Here is a 10,190-nt window from a genome sequence, read left to right on the forward strand (position 1 = left end):
CCTGCAGAAATGACGCATGAGGTTGGGGGAATATTTCAGAGGAGAGAATGAAACAACCAAGCTCGGGGGATAGGTGAGTGGAGGACAAGGGTGGTTTGCCTCAGGAAGGGTGAGGTGAGAGTGTAGGGAGAGAAAGCCTAGGAAGGAAGCAAGGTTAAGGGTCATGACTATCAGGCCAAGAATCTTGTCAAATGTTTATTTACTCATTTGTCATACGCTTCCCACACTTCAGACAGGCAGAGGAAGAGAAGTCAAGCTATGAAGCAGGGTTAGTATGTTGTAATGGGGTCACTGCCCACCAGGAAACCAGCTTCAGGATAAGTGACTCAGAAACTCCTAAGGGCACGTGTCTCTAAGCATCAGTCACCACTCAGGAAAGGGAGCGAGGGTGGGCTCCTACCTAAAGGCTTGGTGTAACCTGCTAACTTCGCCTCAAAAGCCAGTACAGAGCCCTGGGGAGTCAGAAAACAGCCGGGCAGGGGAGTGGGAAGGGAACCAGCATTGGCTGAGCATCCGCAGGGGTTGCTCTGAAGAGCTTAGAGAATTCTGAGCTTCAAAATGAGTACAACGGGGCGCAGAGAAGCCAAGTCACTCATAGCTCATCTAAGGCCACACACGCAGCATACGGATGCGCTCATGTGTGAGCTGGAGGCCAGAGAGGCTGCTCTGTGCGTGTTGCCCCCTGACCTCGTGAGTTCGAATCTGTAGAATCCGTGTGCGCTGGATCTAGGGTATTCGACTCAGGTCTGGTAAACCCCAACCAATTCCTGGTAGACCTGTAGGGGACTGAGAGAAAGGCAGCCAAAACGGTTAAGAGGCACAGCAGAAGCTGAGGGAATGGGCTGCTGGACAGGAGCTCTCGTGTGCAGACTGACCACAGGGGCCCGTGAGCGTCCTGAAGCAGAGGAGTGAGACATGTCACCACACAGCCATCAACACTCACTCTAGGCTAAAATTTACTTGCCTGGTGTTGTGCAGAGCACTGTGTGAATATGCAAATAATATGCATATCATCATGAATTTAATAACACATAATACCTTATTATAATGCATTTATGGCACAAATCAAGGGCTCAAGAAATGTTAGCTATCTGATGGCTATTATTTGTACCCAAGAATAGCCTGGGGGATTGATGCTACTGTTATCTCTGTTTTCCCACTGAAGAAGCAGGTGTTTAGAGGAGCCAGGTATGTAGCTCACCTCTAGAAGCAGTCTGTGAGTGGCAGAGCCTACATTAATCGTTGCTGGGAGTTGAATCCAGGCCTAGCTCCAGAGAACACTCTTAACTGCTAAGTCCTACCTACTGCTTTCTGCTAATCGGAAGGGAGGATCACACACCCTCTTGGTGCCCCTGTCAGAGTCTTGGGGGCTGGATGGTTTGGGATTGACATGGCGCAGCAGAGCTGGGGTTGAGGGCAGGGGAGGCAGGAAGCGTATGTGGGTAACAGAAGATCAACGCCCACTCTTTGTAAAGTACTCCGCAGACGGCAATCAAAGACCACACAGGACACAAAAGTGAGCAAAGAGTAAGCAACCAGCAGAGCAGTAAGTTTTGAGTGGTACTCAAACTTACTACTTTTTAAGTAAAAAATACTACTTTTTTCACCCACCAGAACAGCAAAAATTAAGAAGATTGATGATAGGGACTTCCCTGGTGGTCCAGTGGTTAAGAATCTGCCTTGCAATGCAGGGGATGTGGGTTCGACTCCTGGTCAGGGAACTAAGACCCCACACACCATGGAACAACTAAGCCTGTATGCCGCAACTACTGGACTTGCACACCAAAACTGCAGAGTCCGTATGCTGCAGTGAAGGACCCTGAATTATGCGGCGAAGATCCTGCGTGCCACAGCTAACACCTGGCACAGCCAAATAGCTAACTAAGTAAATAATGAGAAAAGAAGATAATAACATGGGGAGAGGGTAAGGGGTATGGGAAGAGTAACATGGACTCACAGTACCATAAGTGAAACAGATAGCCAATGGGAATTTTCTGTATGGCTCGGGAAACTCAGAAAGGGGCTCTGAACCGACCCAGAGGGGTGGGGTGGGGAGGGAGGTTCAAAGGGAGGGGATATACGTATACCTATGTCTGATTCATGTTGAGGTTTGACAGAAAACAACAAAATTCTGTAAAGCAATTATCCTTCAATTAAAAAATAAATTTAAAAAAACTAACAGAAAAAAAAATCAGTGTTGACAAATGGGTGGGGAAAAACTCTCGTTTATTGCTGATAGACTATTAATTGGCACCATCTTTTTGACGGGTAATTTGACAGTAACAACATTTAATAGGAACATACCGTAGATTCTAATTCTAGAAGTGTATCCAACAGAAATACACATATGCTCAAATACACATTTTTGTAAAGGTAATTGCTGAAGAACCCTGTAACCTAAATGTCCATCAGTAAGAGACTGTGGCATAAATTATGATCATTCACACTCTGGAATACTAGGCAGTTTTCAAAGGAGTCAATTAATAAAGTGGAAAAGGATGATTTAAGTAAAATAAAATCACTGAACATTTTGTATAGTATGATTCCAAATGTATAAAAACAAACAACAGCCCTACGTATGTGACCATATGTTTAATATTATATCTATGCCTGTCCTGTAATACACAGACCCTTTTTTAATTCACTCCTTTAAGAAAAAACAAAACTGCCTTGTCCTGCAATACACAGAGGCTTCCCTCGTAGCTCAGTCGGTAAAGAATCCGCCTGCAATGCAGGAGACCTAGGTTCAATCCCTGTGTTGGGAAGATCCCCTGGAGAAGAAAATGGTAACCTACTCCAGTATTCTTGTCTGGAGAAATTCTCCATAGAAATGCTGAATTATAATGGCTCCAGTGTTATCCTCAACCATGCTCTTAAGACATTTGTGGGGACTTACACATTTGTGGGGTCCAATTTTGGGCTTCCCAGGTGACTCAGACGGCAAAGCGTCTGCCCACAATGCAGGAGACCCGGGTTCGATCCCTGGGTTGGGAAGATCCCTTGGAGAAGGAAATAGCAACCCACTCCAGTGTTCTTGCCTGGAGAATCCCAGGGACAGAGGAGCCTAGTGGGCTGCTGTCTATGGGGTCGCACAGAGTCGGACACGACTGAAGTGACTTAGCAGCAGCAGCAGCAGCCAGTATTCTTGCCTGGAAAATTCCATGGATGGAGGTGCCTGGTAGGCTACAGTCCATGGGGACACAAAGAGTTGGACACAACTGAGCTATTTCACTCCTTCTTTGCCATATACAGAAAGCTATGAATAGATACATACTGAATGATTAACAGGAGGTTGGGAAAGGTAGATTAAAGGCTAGGAACTATTGTTTTCTTTTATATACCTCCCGTTAAATTTTGTTACACAAGTCTAAGTTATTGTAATTTAAAATATCTGATAAAGATGACATTCCTTTAAAAAGAGCAGGTGAATGGATGGATGGCAGCCCAAAGTCTTCTGACAGGATAGGCACATTTGTGTCTGGGGCAGGAGAGAGGCCTCCGGGGACCATGATCATGAGTTTCAGAGTCGGGATTTTCATCCCACCTCCGTGTGCTTGTGGCCTTGGGAGAGTTTCTTAACCTTGGTGAGTCTGTTCCCTTGTGGGTAAAGTAGACATCCGTCATGGCTGAGGCTGATTCTGCAGGGTAGCAAGTGTGTCTCGTTCTTATAGCGAACTAAAAAGACCCAGTTAAACGGTTAACCGTAGCCGGGGACAGAGGCCGGATCCGCAGTGCCTGCTGCTTTCTGCGGTGCAGGCTCCCACCAAGGCTGATTTCAAGTGACCTGTGTGGATCCTGCTCCAGTACGCTAGAGAAGGACCCCAAAGTTCACCTGGAGCAACCTCCCACACCTCCACTATATTCACGGAGAGACAGAGCCAGATGTGCCCCCAATGGGCTTCCCTCCTCCAGGGGAGGATTTCCTCCAGAAGCCGCAGACAGAAGGCCCAGCTCCTCTGCTCCACGCCAGCCCTCCTGGGATTCACAGGGTGGGAGTTTTACTTGAGTCTTTTCTTCTCCAGATTCTAGCTCACCTCAGCTTCTACTCCGATCTCCCTCACCTACCACCACCTGGTCCTTCCCCTAATGTGCCCTCCACGTGTGCTGCCAGGCAGTCCCACCCTCCGCCCCCGGAACGGCAGGGATTTGCTGCGGGGGGCTATTTACAACAGCATGTCCCTGCCTCCCCTGCTCCACCACCTCGGTGTGTGCGGTTGACTCTGTTCCTCACCGTGCCTTCTCACAAGACTTTTAGGATCAAGCAATGCCGGGCCAAGAAACAAAAGCAGAAGAAACGCCCCATTCTCCCAATGGATTCACATGACAGTCGGTAATACGATCAGGTACAACTCCAAGAAGAGACCTGGGAGAAGAACCCAGCTGGGTCTGTAAGGAATCCCACGTGAGAGGGTCCCATGCTGACCTGGTATAAGGTCACTGCTGTTCCTCACAGGCATATGACAGATCTCCGCTGTCTGGACAGCTGGGGGCACATTCTACTGGGGGAAAATGGTTTTTCTCTTTGTTTTTGTGCTTATGCATTGTTAGGGTGGTTCAGCAGTAAATGTGTGAGCCCTTCTACTTGAAAAATTAAACAGCCTGGTCCTTGGGCCCAGGATAACTAGCAGTCGGAGGGTGACCAGCCTGCATCTGTGGTGACGCTCGGTGGCTTGTGGGTAGACACTGGCTGGGCTCCCCAGGGGAGCATGTGCTGAAGGCTCTTCCCATATCCTCCGGGTTCTGCCCTTGGCTGGGCTTTGGCACCGGCTGTCCTTTTAAGCTTCCTCCCTCCCAACCCAGCTGACTCAGATGCTTTAAACCAGTGCATCCTCCTAGAGGCCAGACTGAGTCATCACCCTCCACTGTTAAATAACAGAGAAAAGCAGGTTTGGAAAGCAGGGCCCCTGTTCAGCCAGCCCAGGCTCACACAGAACAGAGTCTGCCGGGAACTATTCTCTTGCCTGCCAGGACTTAGCCTTGCCCATCTGCTAAAGCTAACTCATTGCCCAGAGAGTAAGAAAGACAGAGCTGATACCTCCCCATGCAACCCACCCCCTCCACACAAGTGTTTTTAAGCCAGTCTCCTAAGAACTCTTGGACCCAATCTGCTTTCACCTGCCCACTTTCCTTCTCTCTCTGCCCTTCTGGCCCCAACCAGGACCCAGACACAAGCTTCTGCCTCCTTGGTGTTGGGTGAGGGGGCACTGCTGCGGACAGGGAGGAGGGATGAGAGGCAGTGAGCAGGGGCAGATGAGCATTCAGCAGCCGGCAAAGCCTGCCCCTTCCTCCTACCCTCTCTGCTCCCACGCCTTGGCAAATCTCAGAGGTATCCACCCTAACACATAAATGGGGTTTACAATCTTGGGAGCAAGTTTGTCTTTGAAAAGAGGCTATCAAGAGAGCACAAGTCTTTATTGCCTCTCAGGAAGGCTTGCAAGTCCACCTCACCCACCCCAATCGCAGCAGGTTCAGACCTGCTCTCTCGGGGATGTGTACCCACAGTCCTGGTTTCAGGAGGCTCAGCACTCCCGTTCTTTAAGTTATTTGGGGTATTAGTCCTATCTCTCCAAGTAGACTGTCAGTGCCTAGAGGGCAGGACAATGCCTCACACCTTTCAATCCCTCTAAAGAGGCTGACCCATGCCAGGAATATTGAGTCTTCAATGAACAGTCGTCTATCCATCCATCCATCCATCAGGATATATACTGCGTGCCTACCACACATCAGTACTATGGAGGTCAAAGATATAGATCAATCACTATCTCCGTGGCACTTGTGTGATAGGGAATGGATCAGACAGTCCAGAGCAATTATTTTCATTAATATACAATGATGCCTAGTAATTACACGACACTTTGCAGTTAACAAAACGCCATCACAGCCCAGCGGGCTCCAGAGTCGGGAACAACTAGCTTGCAGCGAGCCAAGACTAAGCTCTGAGTCTATTCAACTCTGTTCATTGACTCCCTGAGCCCTGCAGAGCTACGCTGAGAAATATTTACGATTTAGAACAAGAGGGACGCTTTCCTACTCCAGGAGTTTCCTGGTTCCCCACGAGACCCTTGGGTTGACCCAGTTCCACCCTGGAAGGTGCCCTGTCAGTGTGATGGGTGCTGGAGGGCCCAGCCCCGCCGGCTCCCTCTCTGCCCTCCTCTGACTGTGTGGCCAGCCGGAGCGTCCTGCCCCCTGCCTGCGGCCATGCAGAGCCCCAACCGGGCTGGCTCGCTGGGCTGGGCAAGGAGTCCTTTCTGCCTTGGCTTGCTGCCACCCTCTAGGAGCTGCTCAGGCGTGGAGGGGTCTCTGGGCTGGATCTACGCTCCACAGCTGCCAGATTCGAAGCCTCCCTGTCCTCCACTCCTCCCCACACCCACAAACCCAAATACCTCTGGGGTTGCTGGAACAGACAAGAACCAGGAAAAGCTTCCAGAGCCTTCTCAGCCTCCGATGGCAGGTGGGGGGTCGTCCCTGAGTCTGGGGGGCTCCTCTTAGAACAGCAGTCTCAGCTAGATCAAAGGAAAAAGGCTTTGGGAGCAAAGTTGCTGAGGCCAAGTCACTTCCTTCTGAGTTTTCCTCCTCTCTCTTTATGCACAAACTTGGGAAAGTTGCAAAAGAGGCCGGGCCGGTGTGACCTCAGCCCTGTGGGTGGAGTGGGTGGGGAGGATGGAAAGCTGGGCTTCCTCGCAGACTGGATCTGGGGCCGGCTGAGAATGGAGTTTACAGAGACTCTGGGCCCTGGGGCAGGGCAGGGCGGGCGGGGCGGATGGCAGGGATGAGGCAGGAGAGGCTGAGGGTCTGAGTCTGTGCCTCAGAGGGTCTGTTATCATAAAAAGCCTCTGGCTGTTTTTAGGAACTTCTGCATCTGCTGCTGGAAGCCAGCCAGTAGAGCTGCCCTTCTGTTGGTTGAATTATCAGACTCACGTGTGTGCCTGCTAGGGAGAGGTTCTGGTCCCCACACCTTGCCCTCACTCTTACGCTGCACACACACACCACATCAATACCTCCCTCCCCACCAACCCCCCACCTCCGACACACACACACACACACACACACACACACACAGAACCAGACTCGTGAGATGGGAGGCAAGTCCTGACATCTCCCCGGGCTTCTCGGGTAAGAGCGTGGGACCCAACCTGAAGTTCTTAGGAACCTACAGTGAGTTAAAATGTTAGTGTTCCCTAGAGCTCCACTTCTCTGTACACCAGTGCCAAATCGAATCCCTGAGATAGACTTTGGGGTGAAGCAGAAAAGGATAGCTTTATTACCTTGCCAGGTAAAGGGGGGCCACAGAGGGCTAATGTCCTCAAAATTGTGTGTCCCAACCTAAGAAGATGGTGAGAGGTTTTATAGTAATTGTTCAAAGAAGGTGTGGTCAGCTCGTGCACATTCTTGGATGAGGTAAGTAGAAGTCAGTACCGTCATCCTTCAGGTCCAACTGGTCTGGGGTCTGCATGCCTGTGGGCGGCATACCATTGATAATCCTTAACTTCTGTCCCCTGGAGGGGGTTTCAGTACCTGCTGCTGCTCCTGCTACTGCTAAGTCGCTTCAGTCGTGTCCAACTCTGTGCGACCCCATAGACGGCAGCCCACCAGGCTCCCCCGTCCCTGGGATTCTCCAGGCAAGAACACTGGAGTGGGTTGCCATTTCCTTCTCCAATGCATGAAAGTGAAAAGTGAAAATGAAGTTGCTCAGTCATGTCGGACTCTCCGTGACCCCGTGGACTGCAGCCTACAGGCTCCTCTGTCCATAGGATTTTCCAGGCAAGAGTACTGGAGTGGGGTGCCATTGCCTTCTCCCGCAGTACCTGCAGAATAGCTTAGATAGTGCTGTGTGTATCCGTTGATGGCGAAGCAGGACCTTGCCCCAAGGCTGGTCTGCATTGCTTCTCCCTTGTCTTGCATCCCCTCCTTTCCCTAACTAACAACTCCTTGAAACTGCCCATTGGCACTCAGGGAAGGTCACAGAGGCTGAATGAAGACTTTTTCCTATAATCAAAGAAATGAAGGACACAGAAAGATTTTGTGCCCTTGAAGCCATTAGGTGTCATTTCCGGGGCCTCTGAAGAGCTTGTCCTTTACGTCCCAGTGCAGAGAAGAGTTCAGTGACAGCAGAGAAGTGATTTATTAGAATAGGATGCTGGTGAGGCTTACAGGCGGCAGGTGAGAAATGCCGCACCCGAGAACTTAGTGGGCTACAGTTTTAGAGTCAAAAGAAAAGTAGGAGCGGGAGAAGAGCTTCTTTGCCTTTCTTGAGGAGACATCATGTTTCCGTCACCAGCTCCTCCTCCAGGGTGAGCAGCGGAGTTTTCTCATCCCTACGCGGTCAAGCTAGGTCCGCAGTTACTGTTTTTCTATGTGTGCAGAGAGCGTGTCCTAGGGATCATTAACGCCCTGAGCTCACTGGGCAGCGCATGGTCTCACGCCACCATTGTTTCATTGTTTGGGGGGTGTCACGTGCTTCTGTTGCGTGGTTTTGTTGCTAAGCAAGCTTGCTTGGTTTTGTGGTTAAGCAAACCTGCTTTCTTGAGTAATCATTACCTTATAGGGGTCTCCCATATTTTTTTTTGACGGCTCCCTAGTGGGATTAACTATTCAGTCATCTACTTTGTCTGTTTACTCTTTCCCTATCACCCTAGAGTCCCACAGGGTCCTGCTCAGTACCATTAGTGAAAGGTTCATTTGAGCTGCCTGTCACTATGCCTTGGGTAACTATGGTTGGCAGATTAAAGGAGAATAAAGTGAGTTTAGACACTTGCAAATGAGGTGACTCACCAGATCCCAAGGAACCCCTCTAAGGCTTATAATACATTTATACACTGGGGGTGTCCCTGCCCCCCATCCCCGCACGAGCTGGGATTTTTCCCTCCTCATGAGGACCACCCTTTGTTTAATAGTCCTCACTGTTAGAAAGTTCTTTTGTCCAGTCTGAGTCTCCAATACCGCTTCATCGCTGCTTACTGTCTAGGTCTGTTAGGTCAACTAGACTCTACATTTCTTAAGGGTGGACTTAATATCCTTGAACCCACACTTGGCCACATGAAGTGACAGATACAGGGCCTGGAAAGGAATGTTTGATGGAACAGAAGCTCTAGTTGAAACTCATTTCTTTGTTTCACTGGCAAACACGCCTGGAGGGAGGGTGCAGTGACTTCCATGAAGTGTAATAATTGGACAGCATACATTAAAGTTGGAAAAATTCCAGGGCAAATTCCTCTTGGTCTACTTGAACTGAAAGGGTGTATCAGTTCACCCTCGGGACAACCACTGGTTTCTGACAGCTAATTTGCTTTTAAATTGGTGCCCTTTGGAATCTCCCGGCCCCCATTCTTCTCCTTTTTGGGGACCCGGTTTTGAATGACACATGTGTGCTGGGGGAGGGGACAGACAGGTATCCGTAAAGTTACAGAAGCGCATTTGAGCCTCTTTAGAGAGCATGTTGGAGAAGAAAATGGCAACCCACTCCAGTGTTCTTGCCTGGAGAATCCCAGGGATGGGAGAGCCTGGTAGGCTGCCGTCTATGGGGTCGCACAGAGTCGGACATGACTGAAGCGACTTAGCAGCAGCAGAGAGCATGTTAGAAGTGATCATGGGCCCCCTGGCTGCTGTGGGCGCTTGTGAGTAGGGGAAGTGGACCGTCCTCAGCTGATTTTGAACATGAGACTGAAACTTAAACTTTCAGAGATAATTACAGAACTGCCCTTAACGCCTTGGGAAGCCAAGTCACCAAGCACCTTTGGGCTCTAGTCTCTGCTTCCTCTGTCCACATGGATCAAAAGTCAGCAGCTTCCCCTCTCTCCCCCTGACACAGGCTCCACTGGAAAATGGCATTCAGCCTCTGCTCTGTGGGGGAGGCCCTGACTATGTGTTCATTGAATTGCCTTCCTTTCTTTCTCTTGCACGCTTTCATTCAACAGTCATACCCCTTGTGGGGACACAAAATGGATACTTGGCATTTTATCAGTGGGAATAAGACATGGTGCAAATAATGGTATAAGAAACACAGCTAAAGGGTTGTGGAGATTTAAAGGATCTCAGACAGGAAAGCTTTGTGAAGAGGAAGGATTTTCACTGGAAGATGCATGCCTTGGGAACATGTCCAGATGGTGGTAGGTGGCCAGGGAGTGAGGTTCACTATGAGACGTGGTCTTGGGCGGGGCTGCGTGGGCCCTGGGTGACGGGAAGAGTGATGC

The 10,190-nt window shown here is 49.9% G+C and overlaps 1 protein-coding gene across 1 annotated transcript in view; it reads right to left on the bottom strand.

Moving 5' to 3' along the window:
* RAB7B (RAB7B, member RAS oncogene family) overlaps positions 1-6,802 on the bottom strand; it is a 28,493-nt gene extending 21,691 nt beyond the window's left edge. Inside the window, exon 1 of the mRNA XM_069544520.1 lies at positions 6,384-6,802. The gene's annotated coding sequence lies outside the window, so the exon portion shown is untranslated. The remainder of the gene's footprint in view (positions 1-6,383) is intronic.
* Positions 6,803-10,190: the final 3,388 nt, after the last annotated feature.

This window comes from Ovis canadensis, chromosome 12, assembly GCF_042477335.2.
Source record: "Ovis canadensis isolate MfBH-ARS-UI-01 breed Bighorn chromosome 12, ARS-UI_OviCan_v2, whole genome shotgun sequence".
NCBI lineage: Eukaryota > Metazoa > Chordata > Mammalia > Artiodactyla > Bovidae > Ovis > Ovis canadensis.